Below are 25028 nucleotides of genomic sequence, written 5' to 3' on the forward strand. Positions count from 1 at the left end.
CTGTATCCCCATGGGAAGCCATCCATGTTGTGCTGAGCACTCTGCCAGGCACTGAGAACACTGCAGGACCCCAGTCCCTTCCCTGGAGGGCAAGACAGTCTGGCAGCGGAGAAAGACCTAGGAGCAAAGATACAGCCCAGCAGTGAAAGTGAAAGTGTTAGTTGCTCAGTCATGTCTGACCCTTTACGACCCCATGGACTATAGCCTGCCAGGCTCCTCTGTCCTTAGGATTATCCAGGCAAGAATACTGGAGTGGGTTGCCGTTTCCTTCTCCAGGGGATCTTCCTGACCCAGGGACTGAACCCACATCTTCTGAGTTTCCTGCCTTGCAGGCAGATTCTTTACCCGCTGAGTCATCAGGGAAGCCCCCCAGCCCAGCAAGGATACTGTAAAAGGAAAGAAGACATTACTCTGTAGAGGAGAAAGAGTGTGCACTTCTGGACACCAAGGAGGACATCACAGAGGAAGTGGTTGCCGAGCTACATCCTGGCTATTCACCATGTGATATTCACCCAAAACAGAATACCCAACCTTTGCACAAGTCCTTTTTTCTTATACAGTGTTTTCAAATAAAATATAGTAAATAGTATTGAGGCCATTTTCTTTCATTTCATTTTTATTGTTCATTTCCCTGAAGGCATTCAATCAGATGAGCTTCGATCTGAATCTTTCAGTTACTAGCCCTATGGTCTTGGATAAATGGCCCCTACTCTTCTCAGCCTCAGTGTCCTCATCTGTATAATGGCTGTGATATGATGCTCACTTCACCTGTTTGTCTTCATCTAATCAGATAATGTAAATAACATGCTAAGAATAAGGCAGTGCATATAGCAGAGTACCATGTGTCATAATTGCTGATATGTTTTAGCAGTAGAACTCTTCAGATGCAAGGCTGGGAGACAAATTACATGCCTCGCTATATCCTGATCACACTAAGATCTTGTGGGAAAGATAGCTACTTGACAGATTCTGGATACTCAGGAATGAACCTGTTTCATTTCTAATACAGTTGCCATGAGATTCAGCTGATTTCAAAATCTGCCTTCTAGAGCCTATACAGAGTGTGCCCTTGTGATACTTTTATTTGCCCTGCTGTACTTTTATTTTCAGCTACATTAACCAGCCAGTCATAATAAATTTAGGTCATAATAGGATACCAGAAAAGAATCACCCAGAGGAATAGTCTATGACCACTAAACTGTTGCAACACTTAAGTAACTGAGAGAAAAGTTAAAAAACAATCAACAAATTTTTTAAGTCCCGCAATACATCCATAGTGTTATTTTGGGGCCAAGCTTGACATAATAGTTTTTTAGCATTTAGCAAAAATAAGTAAATAAACAATATGGAGAAATTTCAAAAAGAGAGAGAGTATCATGCGTTTCAGGTTTTCAAGGGATGTTGGGCCTGCGTGTTTTTGTAAAGAAACATCTGTCAGGGTTTGCGAACCCACCAGAGTGCCAGAATTCACTTGTTTAATGTGGGGAGAGATTGTAGAGCCAAAAGCCCCAGGCAGATTGAGCAGGCTGGTTGCCCCTGGGAAGGCAGGAATTTAGCTGAATGCCTGATGTCATTTTGATGCCAACTAACAGAACTTCTTGATACTAATGAGGCTTCACCATTTCAGAGTAGTTACATTAATTGACATTAATCAAAACATCTATTGGAAAGCTCACCCTTTCTTTTAGAATATCAGTCAGAGTCCACCGTGTTTGGGAGCCCCTCTGTCAAACAGCAAATGGCTTGCTTTCAGAGTCCTGAGCCCTAGAGGAGGCTTAGTAATTTCTGCTCACCTCTGTGCATCTCTGTCACCTGGCTCACCTTTCAGTGGTGCCAGTATGGGAGAATGGAACCCCAAATACTGTTTCTTATGCTCTGATTGCTTTGGAAATTTTCATGGTGGAAATGTCTAGATGTTGACCGCTCTTTCAACCAAGGTTCCTGATCCATTCAGGCAAAAGGAACAGTCCTTAACCACAGTCAGAGCCTCTCACTGCTGGCTGCCCTGCCAGTCTCCTCACTGGTTTCAATGGTGATTGTGAACCAAATTGGACAGTGGGATAATTTTGTAGTTCATTATCTAAGAACTAGTGGAACCCCAAGAGTTTCTTTGAGGGCAAGTATACAAAAGTTTTATATATATACCTAAATTTGATGAATTTATTGACATTGAGAGTTGTTGAGCTTTGGTCAGAATTACCTAGAAGGAAGTCAGAACTAGCCTTTGCTATATAACGTTATTTGTGGTAGTAATTGAAATAGCTTTGCTGTTTGTTTAGGAATTTTGTGAGGCCTGTTTGAGGGCAGAAAAATGAACTTGCAGGGGTCCCTGCCAGCTCCATGATTTTATGAGTCCACAATCGGGCAGAAAAGGTACACAAATAGTCTCCCTAGAAGATTTTGGATCTTACCGATTTGACCAGAACGATGTAAAGACCGACTTTATCTTTTCATTTTCTTCACACAGTCTGGACTAAAGCAAACACAGGCCATGGCATCTCTGCACATGAAAGCTGACTGCAGGCTCAGAAGTCACCATGTTCCAGCTGCACCTCAAAGAGAGGTGTTGTTCGTGCAAGTTCTGGGATGTGTGAGGGTTCTGATTTCACTCGAGTTTGGTTTGCCCACATTCAGCCATGACCAGGGACAGGAGAGGCTTCAGCCAAGTCTGAATCCTGCTTAGCCCCTGTGGGATTTGAGTTTAGTTCTTTTAAAACAACATTTTGATGAGTTGTGTGTAAATGAATCAGAAACATATGGATTCAATTTCCCTTGAAGTGTACGTGGGTTTAAAAATTAAGGGGGAAATGTGTGTGCTTGGGTATGTATCAAAGGCAAAATGTTTAAAAAATAATGCAAGATGCTTTGCAGAACAGAAAACATGCCTTCCTTCTTGAAGCCAGAGCAATCACAGCAGATGAGGAGGCCAGTCCTGTGACTCTGAAGTTACAAAGTATGCATGGGGCCTGGCCTTCCGAGGTCTGCTGTTGCTCTGCTAGCAGCCCCCTGCAATGTCCCAGGAGCTTGTGAACAACACCCAGAAAATGAAAAGCAGACACAATCCAACAGGGAAGACAAATCATATCTGGGTTGAAAATTAAATCACTAGGTAAGTCAGAAAGATTTTCAAACAAGGTACTTGCACTCTCTTCTCAAGTTAATTTAATTCTAAATGGAGGACAGTCTGCTGCTGCTGCTGCTGCTAAGTCGCTTCAGTCGTGCCCGACTCTGTGCGACCCCATAGATGGCAGCCCACCGGGCTCCGCCGTCCTCGGGATTCTCCAGGCAAGAACACTGGAGTGGGTTGGCATTTCCTTCTCCAGTGCCTGAAAGGGAAAAGTGAAAGTGAAGTCGCTCAGTCGTGTCCGACTCTTAGCGACCCCATGGACTGTAGCCCACCAGGCTCCTCCCTCCATGGGATATTCCAGGCAAGAGTACTGGAGTGGGGTGCCATTGCCTTCTCTGGGACAGTCTGCAGACTGAGATATAAACTGAAGCTGAGAGATATAAACCGTGAATTCTGTCTTCTGAACCCTGAAGATCCATAGGGCCCAAGGCCATGAATATCAGTGAAACAGACTGTTTTGGAACTGAAACTTGGCCAGAGAAGAGCCCAGCTACTAAATCCCTCCTGGCTTCTAGGGTGTGCTTATTATTTTGCCACATCCTCCCGACTATAGAATCAGTTCCATTATAAAATGGTGAGTCCAGACTTATGGCCATAGACCAGCCAGATTCTGAAACCATTTAGAGACAGACGATAAAAGCGATTGTTGCTATGTGAGGCCATTAAAAACAACCTGCAGTCTACTATTATATTAATTATGTGGAGGGTAGGACAATTCAACACCAAAATATATATGTAGATAAAAATAAGAAACAAAAGGAAATAGCTTTCTTAACAAGGTAGTTGGAGTTAATCAGTACATGCTGACATTAAAAAAAAAGGAGCTATCTTAATAACAATTTCCAATGCAGTTAAGTAAATCTTCATACTTTATCTTAAAGTTTCAATTACTTTTTATTGTTAATTGGAGAGGTCCAGTTTGTTCGATAAGTAATGGAAGAAAATCAGGTTATAAGGGGACAATTTGCCATCACTTTTTCATCAACTGGGAACATTTGAGAGAACTGAGACACAGCAGCCCTGCGGTGCTCTTGGCCTTGCATGCTCCTCCTGTCTTCTGGGTAAAGTCTATGGAGGAGCAGAGGGAGACCAGATGTCCAGCCTTGGAGCAGGCCAACGGCAAGGATGCAGACTGATTCAGCATGATTCTTTCCACCCGTGGCTCTGCAGGTCTTAATGTCCCTGTAGTGCAAGCATCATGGGAACTTCAGAGCAAGACTTAGCCTTGTAAGAGCTTTCTCAATTATAGGCCCTGTCTTGCCAAATCCACTGGATTCAATCCAGTGCTACGAGATTAGATTTATCTCATTGTTCTCCCACCCAAATGCTCATCTACTCTGGGTCTCCTACCTCCACTGATATGGACTTCCTCTCCTTTCAAACAAGTTTGAGTTATCCATAATCACACTGAACATTTTCCTTGTTTTTAAATTGAAAAAGAATATCTGTTTATTTAAACTATGGTTCCCTGAAAAGCAGATTGTGGTTAAAAAAACAATTGTGATTTACATGCTAGTTCTCTGAATTGATTCCCCAGGTCATTTCATTCTTTGCTTTCTACTACTCAGAGTTTCCAAGTGGAGAAGGTATAAGCCACTAGTTCTTGTCTCTCTACCTCAAATGACTCCCTCCCTTCCTCATCAAATTGTAGCCTAAAGCAGATACCTCCCCTACCCCTCTACAGGCAATTATTAGACTGATAAAATTTCATTTTAGTTATTTGCGCTCAAAAGTAAGAAATTCCTAATACCAGCACAAGCTATGTAATGGTTTTCAAAATCCATTTATTCATCAAACATTTACTGAGTATACCAGGCACTGTCATCAGAACCAGAAATATAAAAGCCTGAGAAATTGTTCCTACCATCACCTTTTAGTTTCTAATAGAAGGACACAGACGTAGAAGTAAATTATTGCAAATGAGGGGACTGGTCACCAAGATAAAGATATGCACTAAGTGTGATGAAGGAAAGAGGATGGTCAGCTCTCCCTTGAGAGAGGAGTATAGCTTATGAGCAAACACAATTGCTTTAATCACCTTCTATTCACTCTGTTGATGACAGAGAGATTCCACCCTAAGGTCAAGGAGACGGCCAAGCACGCAACACTGACCACTAGACAGGAGAGACAGACAGCAGTTTATTAGTCACAAGTACTCACATCCTGGGAGAGGAAGAGGATATCATAGGCTGTGCAGGGTCACATTATGCCTGGAATCTGGAGTGAAGTGAACCACCAGTGACTGTGAGAGGCAAGCTTTGTAGTACCAAGAGGGTGAGATGCCCCAGGTTCCCACAAGAGGCTGTGATTGGCTTGTTTCAGTAGCTCTGTGACTGGCAAGGGATTGAAACCCACTACTCAGAGTTAAGCATATACTACATTGTCCACTTGATAAGGAAGGTTATTTGTCTGGGGGAGTTTATCTATAGCAGCAGAATATGGAGGGCATCTTGGAGGAGACCATTGGAGGCCTTCTCAGTTTCACCAGACACCAAAGCCCTTCATAATGCTGAACTTTAATTTTAGGCTTTATATCACAGTGATACCAGAGACAGGTCTTGAAAAATACATGGTCTGCCACCAGGTGGCTGGGCAAGGGTAGACTGACATTCCCAACAAGGGAGAGCAAAGGTCCAAAGGCATATAGTAATGCTTTATGGAAAATATGTTAAATATCTTTAAAAACATGAAGAATTTCTACAGTTATAGAAAAGAAACCATAATCTATCTTTAAAGTTGAAACTATTTAAACATTAGAGGTAGTGAAAGATGAGAAGACTTGTTAATACAGAGCAACATGATCCAACAGAAATATAACACGAGACAGAAAGGTAAGTCACCCATGTAATTTTAAGTTTTCTAATAGCCACATTTTTAAAAAGTAAAAAGAAATAGATGAAATTAATTTTAATGATATAATTTAACTCAATATATTAAAAATATCATTTCACTATGTAGCAATATAAAAATATTAGTAAGATATTTACCTTTTTCATACTAAGTCCTTGAAACTCAATATGTATTTTTATAGTTTCAATATACCTACACTTGTACTAGCTACACCTTTCAAGCGCTCGATACCACCCTTAGCTGATGGCTGCTATATTTGACAGAACAGATTTAGAGCATCTTGAATTAGCTTAAGTTTGGAACAAAATGCTACGTAGCTTTCTCATCTGTAAATCAGCTGTTAAAATAGCAAGCTTGCACAACTGAGTGTAACTTTTGAGAGGAGGGATGGCATGCTTGGCATGTGTATTGTTGCTGCCACAAACTCCTTACTGTAACAATTACAGATACTGCTTCTAGATCCCAGCACACTTTCCTGCTAAGTCTGCAGACTGCCACTCTCAAAGATTGGAACTGGCATGTAAGATGAATCCATATGCTGTCCATTTCCCAGATACGCAAACCTTGTCTCTTTTCCTAACTAAGCTTTAAAGAGTAGATTTTAGGACACCTGAAATATAATGCAAAAGAAGTTAGGGCAGTAAGTTTTAAAAAACTTTTCAATTAATATCATTTATTAGAACCTCTAGATGACATTTTTAACTTGGCTACTTGACTGCATGACTATACATTTTATATCTGAAGTTAAGCACCATCTAAAAGACTGTTTTTGAACTTCTGCAGAGAACACTGGTGGTTTTCAACATAGTTACACTGAGTTCTTCAGAAAGTAAAGGCTGTATGGCAAGTTCCTATAAAGACACAATCCAGTGATTCACACTCACACACTGTTGCTTTACTAACAAAATATATTTTTAGTATACTTATATGACTCAAAAAATAACATATACCTGATTCAATATAGTTTTACCAAGTCTGGATTTTTTGGTTAAGAGATCTGTTTTATTTTGATCATTCATTTTTAAAAACCTCTGTGGGTTTCTTGGGCTTCCCAGGTGGCTCAGAGGTAAAGAATCTGCTTGCAATGCAGGAGCCGCAGAAGACTCGGGTTCGATCCCTGGGTCAGGAAGATCCCCGGCAGAGGACAGGGAAACCCACTCCAGTATTCTTGCCTGGAGAGTCCCATGGACAGAGGAGCCTGGTGGGCTACAGTTCATAGAATCAGCAAGAGTCAGACACGACTGAAGCAACTTAGCATGCACACATGAGTTTCTTTCTCTTAGTGGTTTTTTTTTCTGACTGCACCCAGATTGTTTTGACATCTTAAAGATGCCATTGCCTATGAATTCATATTTTGTGCTATGTATTTACTATATGATATGGGAACTAATTTATATTTTGATATAGAATGATAGGAAGAAACCCAGAAAAGGAGATGCAAAGATTCAGAGACCTTAATTGCTCTTAGAGTTTCAAAATGAGAAAAATTAGTTCTAACATATACCGATTGTGGTCTAACTGGGAAAATATTGTGCTCACAGTGTACAGGATTCAAAGCATGGAAAGGTGATCGAAGGAGGCCCCAGTGTAGTCTAACAGAGTCTGTATATGCACTGATAAATAAAAGCATAGTTTACAGGACTATTAAAATACTTATGAGGCAATATTAGAAACCTCTCCTAAAGGTTAACTAATAAAATACTCTATAGAACACCTTATGGACCAAACCAATACCATTCTCCTTTAGGATGAAGCTGTATTGCTTTTTTTGTTTGGATCATATAAAAAAGCCCTGGCTTGACAAAGTTTTCCCTATGAAATGTATGCATTTCAGTCTGAAAATTCCCCCAACCCATCATTCTAAATTTCATCTTTGACATACATTAGGCAAATAGAAAAAAAAAAAAAAATTAAAAAGTAATGAGGAAGGGGCCAAACAGCTTTGAGAAGTTCCCACATATGTGCTAATTAGTGATTCCATCTGAAATATTCCCAGAAAGCTGAATGAGTAAAGCAGACTGGGATAAATAATGCAAAAACCCTGTAGCATTGTCACAAACACCGTAATCAGGGCTGTTCATGAGTTCAGAGAGTCTCCAAGTGCTATGCCTGAGAATAAAACATCAATGAAGTAAAACTGTGCTAACAACCTTGGGTTATCACATATGTGCTCAGGAGTGTATGTACACACACATCACTTTTTTCTTTCAACCTTTTGGTTCAGCCTAAGCAACACTTTCAGGGTTTATATCTCACTCACCCTCCACTTTGAGGTCTGTTTTTACATGAATTGAAATAGAATTTCTTACATCTAGTTTGTAGCGCTGTTGAAATGTGCAGTCTTCTTTCAAACACTGGTCCAATTACATAAGCACATGGAGATGATTAGCTGTGAAATAAGGCATTAGTCCACAGCCGCAAACACCAGATGAAATACTCTCCGATTACAGGCACCGCAACCTCTGGAGTCCCTTTTGTGAAATGACAAGCCTGCTGGCTTAGTCTTCGGATACAACGCCCAACTGTGTTTTTTAAGTACAATTGAGTTTCATCAACCAGACCAAAAATACTGCGGGTTGAAATGCCTTCTGTAAAGTCAGTGGAAAAATAACACTCATAGTTCCATAAATGAGGGGTAAATAGCACTATTATGGTAATTTCTGGTTTTAATGCTTTCAGCTAACACAGGAAGACTATGATTTGAAAGTTGCAGAGGAGATATTAGAAGAAACACCTAGATCCTTCACTAGAAGAGCTGCAGAAATGACAGCATAAACTGTGCCATTTCACTCTGGGCTCCCCCCACCACCGAAAGAGGAAAAGAAAAGAAGCCTGTAATGGCTCTATGAGTGTGTGTGTGTGACGTGTGCTTGTGTGTTTTATCAGCAGCGTTTCTAAGGCTCTCTCCTTCCAGACCTTAAGATTGCACAAGAAGTCACAGCCCCTCCTCCTCCCGCCAGCCCCCTCCTGCCGAGGGGCACCCTGCAGCCTGATTGTTTGGGCCTCAGAAAAAGCTGTGTGCTCCCACCCAGATTCCGGGCACAGCAGCAGCCTGGTACTTTGCAAGGCCAGAGTGGGCTCCCACTCCGTGTCAGTGACCCATTTACCGGACCGATTTTACTGCTTCCTCAAACTTATTGGGCATGAAAACAAAGTCTGCTCTATAGGAGTAAACACAGGGTCTGGAAACAGTTTGAAGGCTGCCTGCTAATGAAGGCCTTTGGTCTCTTCTTTCTGTAAAATCAAGGCTTCCTACAAAAAGAATAAACTGCCCTCCATGACAGGGAGTCAGGTAACCAGGTATTTACATTTAGACAAGATAGAGTCTCATCTGGCAGCCCGGAAGAATGCACAGCTGTCAGGAATCAAATGAAGGCTTTCAGAAATCTTTCTCAAGAGCCAAGGATGCCATTTGAGGAACAAAGTAGTGAGCAATTTCCCACTAACATCACAGGAATTTTAAAAACTAATTCTCTTTGAAAGATACAACCTGCCCATATCCATGGAAAAGTCTATGGCTCAAGCCTTTAAAAAATATTTTTATAAATTTTAATGTATTTCCTGTATAGTAATTTTTTTTTCTTTAAAGGAAAGTCCTGGTGTGCTGATTTTTCACTATACAAAAATATATTAATGTTTGAGGTAAAAAAAAAAAAAGAGGTTTCTCCCCTTCATACATATATCCCAATATGTACTCTTTTTATGAGTTTGGTGAGAATGTAAGAGTCAATTACTATCCTTTGTCTACATCTTGTTACAATAGAAATAGAAGTTTATTCATACGATACATAAGGATCTTCTCATTTCTATGGATTTTAATACACTAAGATCCTCAGAAGCTTTATGCCCCAGAATTTGGGTTATGGATGTTCTTGAAAATGTCTGAAGAAGTATAAAGACAAGGTGATAGAATCCAGATCTTCCTTTAATGACATTGGGAGTTGGAAAGTGTAAGAGAGCAATTCTGAGTTCAATAACAACCCCAATTCAGGCTACCTTCTGCCTCAGGCTTTTTGGGCTCCTGCGTGTGTCCTGAGAAAGGGAAGCTGCAATAAAACAAAGTAAAATTAACAAATAAGTAGATTATAAATGCATACACAAATGCATACCTAGATGCGATGTTTTATCGATCAGCATTCACTGAGTTCCTGGCACTGAGAATACTGCAGTTACATTGCTGGAGGACACAGACAGCCCTGCTCACCTGAATTTTATTATCTGGTGGGCATGGGGAGTTGTGAGGGGAGAATGCATCTAAATAAAATAGGTCATGTATTTATAAGGTGCTGTGCTGTGTGCTAAGTTGCTTCAGTCGTGTCCAACTCTTTGCAACCCTATGGACAGTAGCCCGCCAGGATTCTCGGGCCATGGGATTCTTTAGGCAAGAATGCTGGAGTGGGCTGCCATGCCCTCCTCTAGGGGATATTCTTGACCCAGGGATCAAACCTGCATTTCTTATGTCTCCTGCATTGGCAGGTGGGTTCTTTACCACTAGTGCCACCTGGGAAACCCATATTTATAAGGTACTTAGTTATAAAAGAAACAGATCAAGGAAAGGAATATGAAACTGAGGATGTAGGTTGACATTTTAGATAAGTTGGCCAGTTCTCTCATCTCCAAGGTGAAACGAGTAAAATACTGACAGAAATGAGGAATAGTGAGGGGAAAGCTTTGTAGGCAGAAGGGTCAGCAAATGCAAAGGCCTTGAGTGAGGACTGCGTGTGGTTTTTTCAGGGAGTAGTAGATGAGTAGGTGAAGCAGAGTGGAAAGCAGGTCATAATGAAAGGGCTTAAGGGCAGGGAAGGGAAAGGAAGGGCAAGAAGGACCCAATCAGCCATTGTGACCAAATCCACTTTCCCTCGAGGGGCAGCTGGTGAAGTGTCTGAGCAGAGATCTGGTCCCATCACTTCAAGGCAAATAGATGGGGAAACAATGGAAACAGTGAGAGACTTTATTTTCTTGGGCTCCCAAATCACTGCAGATGGTAACTGCAGCCATGAAATTAAAAGATGCTTGCTCCTTGGAAGAAAAGCTATGACCAGCCTAGACAGCATTTTAGAAAGCAGAGACATGACTGCTGACCAAGGTCTGTCTAGTCAAAGCTATGGTTTTTCCAGTGGTCTTGTACAGATGTGCGAGTTGGACTATAAAGAAAGCATAGCGTGGAAGAATTGATGTATTTGAACTGTGGTGTTCAAAAAGACTCTTCAGAGTCCCTTGGACTGCAAGGAGATCCAACCAGTCCATCCTAAAGGAGATCAGTCCTGAATATTCATTGGAAGGACTGATGTTGAAGCTGAAACTCGAATACTTTGGCCACCTGATGTAAAGAACTTACTAATTGGAAAAGACCCTGATGCTGGGAAACATTGAAGGTGGGAGGAGAAGGGGACAACAGAGGATGAGATGGTTGGATGGCATCACCTACTCAATGAACAGGAGTTTGAGTAAACTCCTGGAGCTGGCGATGGACAGGGAGGCCTAGCATGCTGCAGTCCATGGGGTCGCAAAGAGTCAAACACAACTGAGCGACTGAACTGACTCAGCAGAGATGGGACATGATCTCAGGAATGACAGGTCAGTGATAGAACAGAGGCTTGCAATTGCAAGAAGGGGCATTTAAGTTGAGACTTTAAGGAAAACCCAAGAATTCCAAAGGGCTAAATGGGTCTGGGGAAAATGAGACAGAAAGAATTTTTAGAGCCAAAACATGTGAGATGGCTCCGCAGAATTGGTGCTGTGTTATCTGAGCTGTCAGCATATGATGGCAGTGGTAGTCACACCTCCTGTATTCTTCAAATCAGACATCAATTTCTTTCCAAGGAAGAGTATCATGACCACAGCTCCTGGGCACTGGTGAAGACAGCACTTCCATTATCCTCCGGTGTGTGTCCGTGTCCCTGGTGTGTGGCCTAGGTATCAGCAGTGATGACAGGCATGGCTACAATGGGCCAAAGCAGAGGAGACAAAGACTGGTAGATGCCGTGTGGGAGACAACAGAGGTCCACCTGAACAGTTTACAGTTACTGGTGCTGACTCAGGGCCTTTCCATTCACTATTTCTTCTGCCTGTAAAGCTTATCACTCAGACATCCCTCATTTCCTTCAGTATTTTACTCAAGTGTCATCTTCTAAGGCAGAACAACTGATATTTAAAAATCTGAAGCTGAAGTCTTTTAAAAGTTAAATTAAAGCAAAGCCAGAGAAAGAGAAAACAGAACTGTAGAAACGAGGGCTAAAAATGAAACCTAAATGGATAGAAATTTTGTGTATTTCTTTCAGATAACTTTTAAATCTGCTTATTCCTGTTGTCCACATAAGTATGCGGCAAGTTAGAGAGGGCTAGGGAAGAAAGTGGGTGTCAGAGAGAGCTAATGGATTACATAACACCCCAGAGAAAATGAATGGCAGATGGGAGGATGTGAATACAGGATCCTTGGTAACCAGCTCTGGTTCATTTAGCTCAATCCCTTCATGCAAATAGAGACAGGCAAGAGGAAGAGGAACAGCAATGAACAGAACTTGTTTAGAAAAAAGATAACTTGCATCTCCCAGAACAGTAACAGAAAAGAGCCATAGACTGCCTTATACTTTGGTGATAAGCTTATTTTCATGCAGCAAAAAATAAACTTTAGCATATTTGTCAAGTGCTACACCCCTTGCTTGTAGAGAAAGAATTCGTAGGACTGGGAGAAAGAGGGTCAGGATTTATGCCTTTAATATTCTTTAAAACAGAATTTTAAGCTTTGTAGTAAGCCTAATTCTGACTAACATATAGCTGATGCTCACTGGCCTACATAAGTACACATACCTCCAATCAGACTGCTTTAGAAATGAGGAACTATATGGACTCATAGAACTAGATATGCAAAGATTGAGCAGGTTTCTGTCTTGATGTAGTCCAGTTGGTCTACTTCCGTTCCCTGTGACTTCTCAGTTTGGGGCTCATCTATCAGAAGAAGAACAATGAGGAGTTCTGGGGACCACATAAATATACAAAATAGAAAATTGATCAAAGTGTGCTGGGCTGTTATATAGTGATAAGAACATGCGGGAGTACTTCAAAGACTTGAAAATATAATAATAATAAACCACTAAATCAAAAAAGCAAACTTCAATATGTTCAACATGATTCCATTTTTGTTGGAAAAGATAATGCGCATGTTTAGAGAAAGAGCTAGGCAGAGAGATATTAATCGTTGTAAAGTACATCTGAGTAACAGAAAGAAGGGACCTTTCTTACTTTGATATTGGTATTTTCAAAATTTTCCACAGTGAGCACATATTGTAAGAAAAGATAGAAGCTACTTTAAAATCATGTAATGATATTTTTGAGTTTTATATTATTAAATTTTTATGCGAATTTTCTTCTCTCTCTTTTGGTCTGGTATATCTTAATCATTGATGCTCAAGTTGTTAAAGGTCAATGTGATATGGCTCAAGTCAACTTACCACGTGGAAAACTGTCCTGCTGGGCTGATGGGTGAACCACCACAGCCATCTAAGCAGTTATGTGAAAATAAGGCCTGTAGAAATCCTCACGTTAAGATTGGGGGGATAGTTAGGGAGTTTGGGATGGGCATGTGCACACTGCTGTATTTTAAATGGATAACAAGGACCTGTTGTATAGCACATGGAACTCTGCTCAGTGTTATGTGTCAGCCTGGAAGGGAGGGAAATCTGGGGGAGAATGGATGCACGTATATGTATGGCTGAGTCCCTTCACTGTTTACCTGAATCTATCACAACAATGTTAATTGGTTCTACCCTAATGCAAAATAAAAAGTTCAAAAGATTAAAAAAAAAAAAAAAGATTATTCTGAAAATAAATTTTGCTGCTGTTTAGTCACTAAGTCATGTCTGACTCTTTTGCAACCACGTGGACAACTGCCTGCCTGGCTCCTCAGTCCGTGGAATTCCCCAGGCAAGAATACTGGAGAGGGTTGCCATTTCCTTCTCCAGGAGACCTTCCCGACCCCGAAATCAAACCCACGACTCTAGTCTCTTACACTGCAGGTGGATTCTTTACCACTGATCCAACAAAACAATTAGGTTGTTAACAAATAATCTGGGCAGTTCACTTCCATGGAAGAGATGAGACTCTTTCAAAGCTTCTCATGAATTTACATTTATTGATAATAACCATTGTTTGTTAAAACTCACAATGTGACTGGCAATGGGTAGGGACCTTTATAAATATCCTTTGATTAGACATTAATAATTCCATTTCACTGATGAAGACGAAAGAGCTAACAAGGTTATATAACATGTCACACAGATGGTGGTGCTAAGATTTGAGTTCAGGCCTACTTACTGCAAAGTCTCTGGGCCTTTCACAAGGCTCACACTGTTCCCAGTCAAGTTATTTGAGTGCTTTCATTTTATAATCCTCACTCATCTTAGGAAGCTTTGTATTTCACTACTCAAAAGTTCCCAACAGTTCATGGATATATTTTGAGGAAAAAAAAAGATATAGATAATTTGATTAATAAAAACCTTGCATGTGCTGAAATTTAAGTATTGTTCATGAAAATTGTTCCCCAAAACATCTTCATTAGAAAGCTGTCCTCCCAATTGGACTAGTACTCAGGAACACATTTGGAATATAAGATATGTCTTTCAATTGTGCATACTATTTCCACTTTGGCAAAACATGAAATAACCCACTGCAGAAAAATAATTTCCTGGGCTGAATCACAGCCATAGGAGTAGGCATTCCAGTCAATCCTACCCCACAGATATGAACAATTAGGTAAGAGGCCACAGGTATGTTGAAATTGGAGCTCTAAGCCCAAGAGTGAGAAGAAGAAGAATAAAAATCAGAAAGAGACATTAAATTGGTCTTTGATATCCCTCTTCTTTTCTCTGTGACATCAAGAAATTTCTGGCAGCTTACTATTCCAAAATAGGTTATACTGTGGTAGTGTTATACTTGATAACATATACCAAGAAGAAGAGAAAAACAGTTCAAACATCCTTCATACCCATTCATTGTTTATAACAATACCCTCCTTTCCCTGGTGGCTCAGATGGTAAAGCATCTGCCTGCGATGCAGGAGACCAGGGTTTGATCCCTGGGTCGGGAAGATCCCCTGGAGAAGGAAATGGCAACCCACTCCAGTACTCTCGCCTGGAAAATCCCATGGACGTAGGAGACTGGTAGGCTACAGTCCATGGGGTCACAAAGAGTCGAACACGACTGAGCAACTTCACTTCACTCCTATAGAATGCTTCTGACAATCTATAGGGAATATATTAATTTTTTCTCTGCAATAAAGCCAATTTATACAAATATATAAAAATCCATATAACGAAAAATGCATTCTAGTTATTGAGTACTTCCTCACATAGAAATACAATCTCCCAAATACTCCTCTGAGATATAATATCATACCACTGAAATATAATTGCAATGTAGTGATTACAACACTTAGCAGACTATTTTCCTAAGTGCTATTCCATCCATTTTTCTTTGTACAAAAATGATTAGTTCATTTCATGATGAAATCAATATATATTTTTAGCCCCTCACTTCCATAATTTTACTCTTGGATCTGACCTTTTAAAAATGTATTTCCAAGTAGGAAATAAAGCAAGGGATTTCCTCTCCTCTTCTAAGGCTCACACGTGCTGTGGTGATGCTTTCATCTAGTGTAAATGAAGTGAAACCTGTATGCTATTTGGCAAATAATTCACATATCACAGTGAGCTCTTTGGTGGCTGGCTTATCCTGCTATATGATACACAAAACTGTGTTCCTTAATCCACAGAATGAAAGCCAGCAGAATCACACCAGCATGCAGATCAAACTTCCTGTTTATATGAATGAGGATTCAGTACCTCCTACAACAGAAATGACTGCAGAAGATCACCTCTCCTTTGCAATTTTGGAGGATGTACAACCTAACAGTTAAGTAAGACCTCCTAGCAGAAGAGACCCAGGGTATCATTTGACCACTACAGGACAACATCCAATTGGGATCCACACAAGAAGGAAAAAATCTGGTGCCAAGATCAATAAAACGGACAAAGAAATGTCAAAAATAAGACCACACTTTATTCTTCACAATAGAATTCAGAATCTTACAAGGAATCTCGGCAACAAGCTCATATGATCATTCTCACGAGGAAAATCTGTTTTGCAGATACCTGCTCTCCTGACCACTTCCCCCACCTAGAATGTTTATAAACACCCCCTTAACTCCCCACAGAGACATCCCTGATGAGGAGTTTCCTCTCGATGATTCCAGCCCCCTCCAGGACTTCGTATCTGCCCACCTCTACTACCACATTCCCTGTAATCATCTTTTAGGACTCAATTAAGCACTACTTCCTCTCTGAATTGCTTCCAGCTCCATTCCCTGTTCAGAAAATTCAGTCACTCTTTTTTATGCCCTCACTCTGTCCAGTACATAATCTATCCAGTATATGGCAGCATCTAGAATAATATTGCATTTATTTATTTACTTACGCGACAGTCCCTATTTAAGTAGAATCTCTTTGAGAACAATAAAGACATTTAAATTATCATTTCTGTCTGTTTCAAGGACTTAGCATACAGTATTTGCTCAATAGATCTTTGATAAATAAATGAATGATAAATAAGAGAAAAGTGAGGTTAGAGAAATTAAGAAGATCTTCCAGACAGGACATAAAGCCAGAATTGGAAACCAGACCTCATCTGTTTGACTCCAAAAATTCACATTCTTTCTACTATATCCAACAGATAAGATAAAACTTATTCTTTCCCATACTTCAAAAAGATGGCTCAGCTCAGTGTTTCAACATTAAAGGGACTTCGGGCATCACCCAAGTTCAGTAGCCCGGGAGTTTCCAGTGAACACAACCGTCCCCCTCGACTCCCTCTCCACCCTCCCCTCCTCTCCCCCCTTGACCCTGGGGATGGCCTTGTTCAGTCATAGTTGGTGACACCACCTGAAAGAGGATGACAGCCAAAGGAGAAGGGCTCGGGAACCCCGCTGCACCGTCTCTGGGGCAGCCTTCTCCAGTGCACAGGACGCTGAGCGCCCAGGGCTGCACCCTGTCTGTTCCCTCATGACCGCTGAGAGTGCTCCATTGTGACGACCCCTTGCAGCCTGCAGATCTCTTCACTGATACCCACTCAGGACTTCCTTACCCGGCCCACCGCCCCAGTGGTCTCCTCTGGTGTCATCTCAAGCTCATCCTGGTCCCTGGGGAGCCCCAGGCTTCAGAGAGCCTCATGCCCAGGAGGTCACAGAACCACGAGCGCTAAGGGCATTTATGAAGTTCTTTCCCTCTTTTTTTCCAGTAACATTTGAAAGATCGTTCTGTTGTAACAACCTATCTGTTCCTCCTTGTCAACCAGCATGTAAATGAAAAAACCAAAGGTTTATCTCTTTTTCAGATCATCTATGCTCAATACTTCTAACAGAACAAAGCTAATTCATAAATGTGCAAAAGGACTACAAGTAGTTGAAATGAGACTTTGCCTATGGTCTTTCCTTTCTCCATCAATTAATACCCAAAGGAGAAGCTCCCCAATCCTGATGTTTACAGAATGACATCCATAACACAGGTAATTACTCATCCATCTTAATGCTTCCTTTTAAGTTTGCCCTTAAGAAGCCTGTGATCTCCCAAGTCAAGGGCCTCAGTAAAATCAATAAAACCTCGTCCTCTCAGGCCACCAGCCAGATCATTTTCCACCTTTTAACAAGGCAGTGGTTATTAAATGCCTTGTTTGAAAACCCAAGTGGGGTCATCAGACTTTCATGATGAGAATAATCCATCAACTGTACATGTGCTATCTTTTCAGTGTCTTTGATATGAGTGATAAAGTAGCTAATGGCTTATGGTTTTTCAATATCTGAACATGTTCTCCACTGCAGCAGAGCAAAGGGAATTTCATGACTGGAGGAAGCTTGTTAAGAGAGAAAGGAATTTCACTGCATTATTTCAGTCAATGCATAAGATATGCTGTTGGCTCCAGCTTTGAGAGCTGGGCTCCAAGCTGTCAGCACCTTCTTCAGCTATTCAGTGACCAGAGATTCAAAATCCATACATTTACAATACAATGAATGTGATCATCATAACTCATATCCTACCTTTTCATTAGCTGAATTCAGGCCATGAATTTGTAGAAGGGGTTAGAGATCTAGGATTATAGACATTATGAAGCATCAATTAATGTTGGACTTTTCTTAAATGCCAAACAATCTTAAAACAGCTACAACAAGAAAACAAATACATTTCTTGCAGGTGTTTATGAAAGTAGTCCTGTCACCATGCAGGCTAGAAGATAAGAAAGTACGCATAATCACTGTGCAAACAGCTCAAGAATTTCAGCCATTTTCCTAATAACTTTTACTTTTACATTAAATGTTATGATCTAAATATTATTAACTCTATTTTATAGATGAAGAAACTGAGGCAGAAAACAAATGAGGTCACAATGTAGCACTCTGAGCGGTCATGAGGGACCGGAGAGGGTAGAGTCCTGGGTACTTTGGCATCATAATTGCCAAGCACTTATGTTCTGCCACCATCAGACATTTGTGTAAATGACAAAATAATCCATAACCAGACTACTGGAAGCTCCCTCTTTTCATTCCATATCTGCTGGTTTTGGTTGGGAAAGCATTTGGAGATTATGCACTTTCCACTTAAGACATAATCCTTTTTATTGTTTCACATTAATGATGAAATTAAATGGAGACTATTTCAAAACAATCACCACATCATTCTAAATTTGCAGAATTAATCTAAAAATGTAATTCACATTTCAGTCCAAGATAATTTCCGTGTAAGGGATGATTATACTGCATTCTACTGACTAAACGTGACTATTAAGCCATCACTCCTGCGCTTTACCAGGACAGTGATCATTGACATGGTGATAGAAATCCTGAGAAACAGCGTGGTTCTGAAGTATCTTTGAAATTATTAATGAAAGATTGAATATATAGTTTTGTTGTTAAATATATTTTTGAATTCTAAGTCTTTCAAATTAGGTAAACTAAAATGGTTTATCTGATTATCTTAATTTACCAGATTATTTAATTGCCCACTTGATTTCCAGAATACAAGAGCATTACAGACAAAAAGCAGTTCTTAACTATAACCTGAGAAATGAGCTCTGGCAATCAGGCCAAAGCAACAAGGCCACAGGCTCAATGAGACACAAATGTTCTTCGCGTCTCCTACTTATTCCTCTTCTCTTTAGCTTTTCCTAGGATTTATTTAGAGAGAAAATAAATTAGGAAAAGAAATAAAATGGATCAGCTTCAGCCAGTTTACATTTCCCTTGTTAAAACGTAATAATAGAAGGAAAAATAATAGTTAGGAAGGTAATATGAATAATCACAAGCTTTTTATTTATGGATTCAGGTTTACTTTACAAAACACCTGTGTTATCTCTGAAGTCACCCTCTGGGGTGAGGCAGCTGGACCTTGGCTCAAATCTCTGGTCTGCCACTTAGAAGCTGTGTGATCCTGGACAAGTTATTTACTGTTCTCTGCCTCGATTTCTTCATTTATAAAATAGAGCTAATAATATTTATATCATAACATTAATGTCAGTTAATCATTAGGAAAACTGCTAAGATTCTAGTGCTGTGTGCACAGTTACGTGTGCTTTCCTATCTTCTAACCTGCACGCTCCCTAAGAGCTACAATTGTTATTTCTATTTTTACCAAGGAGGAAACTGAGGTTTGGCAAGGTAAAGTGATTTGCTTGAAGCAACTTGCCTAAAGAAGTGGGAGTTTGGATGAGTCCATGGCATATATTTACTCTCTCCCCCCTCATCATGATAGCCTTATTCAGGTCCTCTGCATACACTCTCCTCGCCTGTCCCTTTGCACTGCTGGTCCCCCTGCCTGCAATGCACTTCCCTCCCCAATCTGCCTCCCTAACTCTTGCATATTCTCCAGATCTCAACTCAGAAATCATTTCCTTAGGAGAGTCTTCCCCAAGCTCCCTTGTAGATCAAATTCTTCATCATAAGCTCTCGTTATACAAGTCAGTCTACAGTAACATGCTGTCCTACCTGAAGTTTTACAAGGCTTTGTATGACTATAAATGTGAGGAAGAACTATCTTGTGCCCCAGACTGTGAGTTCTTGAGACACCCCCCTGTCAGTGTTTACTCATCACCATGTCCTCAGCACCCAGCACTCTTCCTGGCATGAAGGAGGTGTGCAGTGATATTTTTAAAAGAATTGTGAATGAGTGAATGCATTATACTAAGTGCATCATACATTCTGGCTCTTATTTCTATCTATTCATTTACAGATGCAGAAACTAAGGCACAGTCAGGTTAAATAAGCTGCCTAAGGTCACCCAGCTGGAGTGTTCTAAATCTGTCTCAAACTGAAATCTTCAGATTTTGCAAGGCTCTCACCATCATACTCTTTTTTTTTTTTTTTTTTACTGAATATCAATTTTAGATGTTTGGTTAGAATAAGTCCCCCACACCCCCAAAGATGCCCACTGTTTATTCTCCAGAACCTGTTACCTTAAATAGCGAAAGAGATTTTGCCGATGTGATTAAGGATCTTGAGATGGGAAGATTATCTGGATTATCCACAGAGGACCAGTGTAATAACAAAAGTCCTTATAAGAGAAAGTCAGGAGTATCAGAGTCAAAGAAGATGTGAGGACCGAAGAAGAGGTCAGAGTGATGCTCGTGTGAAGAGGCCATAAACCAAGGAATGCAGGCAGCCTCTAGGAGATAGAAACAAATGGATTCTTACTAGAGTTTCCAGAAAGAGCCAGCCCTACTGACAACTTTCTTGTTTTTAGCCATGTGAGAGCTACTTTCAGCCTTCTGACTTCCAGAACTTTATGATAATATCCTTATGTTGGTTTGTTTTGGGCTACCAATTTTGTGGAAACTTATTCACAGCAGCAAGATGTTAATAACCTCAGGTCCACTGATAAGGTCGTCTGAGTGACGATGCAAAGGTGATGTGCCGTTGCCATTTTGCTGCAAGATCAAGGTCAGTGGACAGATGTAAAAAACATACAACTATAACACACAACAATAAAGGACTGTTTGCTGAACTTGATCTGTGCAAGTACTGACTCAAAACAGATATTTCAAATAGATGAACAAAAAGCCTATTCTTTAGTCTGTACCTCTGAATAATGTATATTTAAGGGAAACAGATTCCATGGAAAATTAGTCTTATCTTTGTGTTCAGAGATAGTTCAACATATTGGGAAAAGTCCCTGGCAAAAAGTCAGAAGATGTTGACTTGAGGGCCACTCACTGCTTTTTAGCCATGTGACAGCAGGCTGTGTCCCTTGTCACATGGGAGAAATGCCTTCTTTTTCCCATTATTATATTAGAGGAGTCAAGAAGCAGAACCTAAAGCTGCTTCCCTAATCTATTACTCTACAGTCCCACCATATTTTTACTAGGTCTGAAGGACTTCACCTTTTCAATAAAAAATGCTTGCTGTATTCTAATCTGCTTCTCCTACCATGACCTGGCTTCTTCTTACATATTGCCCCACACTGAAATCTAAAATTTATTGTAAAGGAAGGCACATCATTTGTAGTTCATGAAAATTACGAAAGAGTTGAAAGTTCAAGCTGTCACAGATCATTCATGTTTGAGCCCAGAATAGTCAATAAACTGAGTGTTAGAACCTGGCTCCACTCAGAGTCTGCCTCTAAGGTATAGTAAAATCTACATGGGTCAGGAACCTCCTTCTTAATAAATTCTCTGCCCTAACTTATAAGGATATTAAAAAATACCTAATAAAATAAAGCTCCTTAAAGCATGATTTTTTAAAATTTTGCCAATCTTACCAATGAAATACACATGTCCTTTCTCTTAGATTGCCTTTAGTACTTATCCTTTTAAAGATTCAAGATAATAAAAGATATTAGAGAGAGTGATAAAAGGAAATGGGTGATGAGAGTTTTCAAATAATTCCTTGGATTTTTCTCTACCGGAGAGCTGTAAAAGTAGAAAGATTTCGAAAAATCAAAATCAGCAATGCTACCCGTGTCACCGCACACCTGCTGACAGACAGATAATTTTGCTAATATACTCAGTGGAACTTGAAAAATTGAAAAATCTATTCCCTGTATATTGTAATGGCTCAAGAGATGAAAAATTTATATTAGTATTGATAATGACATCCTTGGAACAGAAAGGAGCAGGGATTGAAAGAGCATTGTATTTTTAAACATCACTCCAGACATTATCTCTGCAAAGACAGAGTTCCTGTCTTAACTACTGTTTCAGTGACTTATCTTCATTAAGTAATATATAGGATGAAGAATATTATTGGTATGTTAGCGATGAGACAATAAAATGGCCTTCTTCCCAAAGAAACATTTTTCAATATGCTGTATATATATCCACAAAACAGCGTTATTAATGCATGGGTTTATTTATAGCTCTTTATACACTATAGACGGAGAACACAATGACACCCCACTCCAGTACTCTCCTGGAAAATCCCATGGATAGAGGAGCCTGGTAGGCTGTAGTCTACGGGTTGCAAAGAGTTGGACACGACTGAGCGACTTCACTTTCACTTTTCCTTTCATGCACTGGAGAAGGAAATGGCAACCCACTCCAGTGTTCTTGCCTGGAGAATCCCAGGGATGGGGGAGCCTGTGGGCTGCTGTCTATGGGGTCGCACAGAGTCAGACACGACTGAGGTGACTTAGCAGCAGCAGCAGCAGCAGCATACACTATAGGGCTAACTCATGATTGGTTCTGAAATGGATTATCTAAGAAACCTGTCTCGTGACTGTCTCTAGGACTAGAAATGACTGTTGGAGCTCTCTCAGAGACACCATCAGGGAGAAGAATGATCCGTAGGGAAGCACCAGTCTTCCAAACCTGTCTTTATGTCTCTCAATGGGTCAGATAGAGCAGCCTCAGCTGATTGTGAGGTTCCCTACACAATCACTAGCTATAGTTTTGTAGGGAAGGTATATCAGCAGTTTATAAAAAAGCAGGTGGAAAAAGTGAGTCATTGGTGAAGGTTCAAATTATGTAAAGTCATCTAGCAACATCTCAAAATACTGGGTTTCTTCACTTTCCTAAATCCAAATATTTATTGAGTTCGTTGGCTAGGCTAATATCTATTGAGCATCTATCATGGGCCAACGTAAACTAAGAGTGACAGGGTCAAAGTTGGAAGGGGCTTATGAAAAATGAGAGTAAGTAATGGGCCGCTGTGGTAGCAACCTGAACATGGCCTCAGCGATTCATTCTTTACACCCTTGGCATTCACACCCCTGGATTGTCCTTCACATGTTGAATTAGAGTTGACTATATGACCAATAGAATGTGGTGGGAGCATGTTCCTTCCGAGGCTAGATCATGAAAGGCATTTCTGCTTCAGCCTTGAACTTTTGAATCACACATCACAGAGGAAGTCAGCCACTCAATAGCGCTGTGAAGAAATCCATGTGGAAGGCAGCAAAAGACCCTGTTAACAGCAGTGCCCATCTGTCAAACATATAAACAAGCCACCATACCATCCCAGTCAAGTCTTCAGATAGCACCTCAGCCAATATCTGATTCCAGCTTCATGAGATACTCTGAGTGAGAACTGCCCAGTTGATACTCCTGAATTCCTGACCCATAGGAACTGTGCCTGGAAACAAGTCACTATTGTTCTTTTAAGTGTCTAATTTTAGGTGTGATTTGTTACACAGCAATCGATGACTAATAATTTCAAATGGATACATGAGTTTAAGTGTGACCTAAAAGGCTGGATGATTCTGTAAATTGTTTTACCTTTCTAGACTTCAGTTTCCTCATCTGCAGAAGATGGATAATAATAGTACCTACCTATTACTGTGCCCAAGGTCACAGATCCTTGGACTGCATGACTACATTGTCAATTCAATTCAGTTCAGTCACTCAGTTGTGTCCGACTCTTTGCGACCCCATGAATCGCAGCACACCAGGCCTCCCTGTCCATCACCATTGTAACTAACATCATATATTAGTCGCTCAGTTGTGTCTGACTCTTTGTGACCCCATGGACTGTAGCTTCTGCCCATGGAATTCTCCAGGCAAGAATATTGGAGGGGGCAGCCATTCCCTTCTCCAGGATATCTTTCCAACCAGGGATCAAACTCGGGTCTCCCACATTGCAGGCAGATTCTTTACCATCTGATCCTCTTCTAGGATTCTAGGATGTATTGAAACTCTAAAATTCTGAAAAAAAAAAAAAATATATATATATAAAATAATATATTATATTATATATAAGCAAAAGACAGGAGAGACATTATTTATTAAGAAGCATTTATTCTATTTTGTCCACTAGACCAGATAGGTAGCTTACATATTTGAGCCTGCCTTTGAGTTAAATTTTACTTGATATCAATCGGGATCATATCATTTAAAAGCTCATTTTTAGAAGAATCTTTCCAAGAGGAAAGTTGAATGACTAAAAGCTACTGAATTCAAGGTTAAATGTGGCAAATTAATCCTTGTGCAAAACCTGAAAAGTATCCCAGAAACCAAGAGGAAAGCTTTATTATAACCTAGCAGAGAGCTGACCCTATGATACTCTGGGGACAGGGAAAAGTAATCAATCCCTGGGTGTTTACAACCGGAAAAAGGGAAGCTTAGAGGGGAGAAGCTTAGCCCCAGGGGGGCAACACTGCCAGTCTGTCGACTTCCTGATAGAGCTCCTGGCCAGGACCCAGCATGATCCTGGCCTTCGAGCAGTTGAGCCTATGTGTGACTTACAAAAACAAAACAACAAAACTTTATTAAACCAGCCTTTTGTGACTAAGACCTGAAAATTCACTAGGTTACAAGTATCTGTGAAGCATTCTGATTTGAAATATTTTATTGTGTTTTACTCTTGTGCTCTTTTCCCTGTTTGCTCTCCCCATGGTTTCTGGCAATCATGAAAACTTTGGATATTATCATTCCACAGACTCTCTTTCCATTTTTTGCCAATTCCAATTTGTCCTGAGTCCTGCAATAAATGAAATAAATAATAGATGAAAAGGCCAGAGGCAACAGCACCATCACCCTGAACACTCAGGGGAGAACCCAGAGGTTACAGGGAGCTCTCTGC

The 25028-nt window shown here is 40.4% G+C and overlaps 1 long non-coding RNA gene across 1 annotated transcript; it reads left to right on the top strand.

Annotated features, from left to right (window-relative positions):
• Positions 1-17100: 17100 nt before the first annotated feature.
• LOC145510403 (uncharacterized) lies at positions 17101-21015 on the top strand. Its single transcript, XR_014056992.1, has 2 exons — positions 17101-17533; positions 20248-21015. It is a non-coding gene; the product is annotated as an uncharacterized LOC145510403 (long non-coding RNA).
• Positions 21016-25028: the final 4013 nt, after the last annotated feature.

Source organism: Giraffa tippelskirchi, chromosome 6, assembly GCF_054371585.1.
Source record: "Giraffa tippelskirchi isolate mGirTip1 chromosome 6, T2T-mGirTip1v1.2.pri, whole genome shotgun sequence".
NCBI classification, from domain to species: Eukaryota; Metazoa; Chordata; class Mammalia; order Artiodactyla; family Giraffidae; genus Giraffa; species Giraffa tippelskirchi.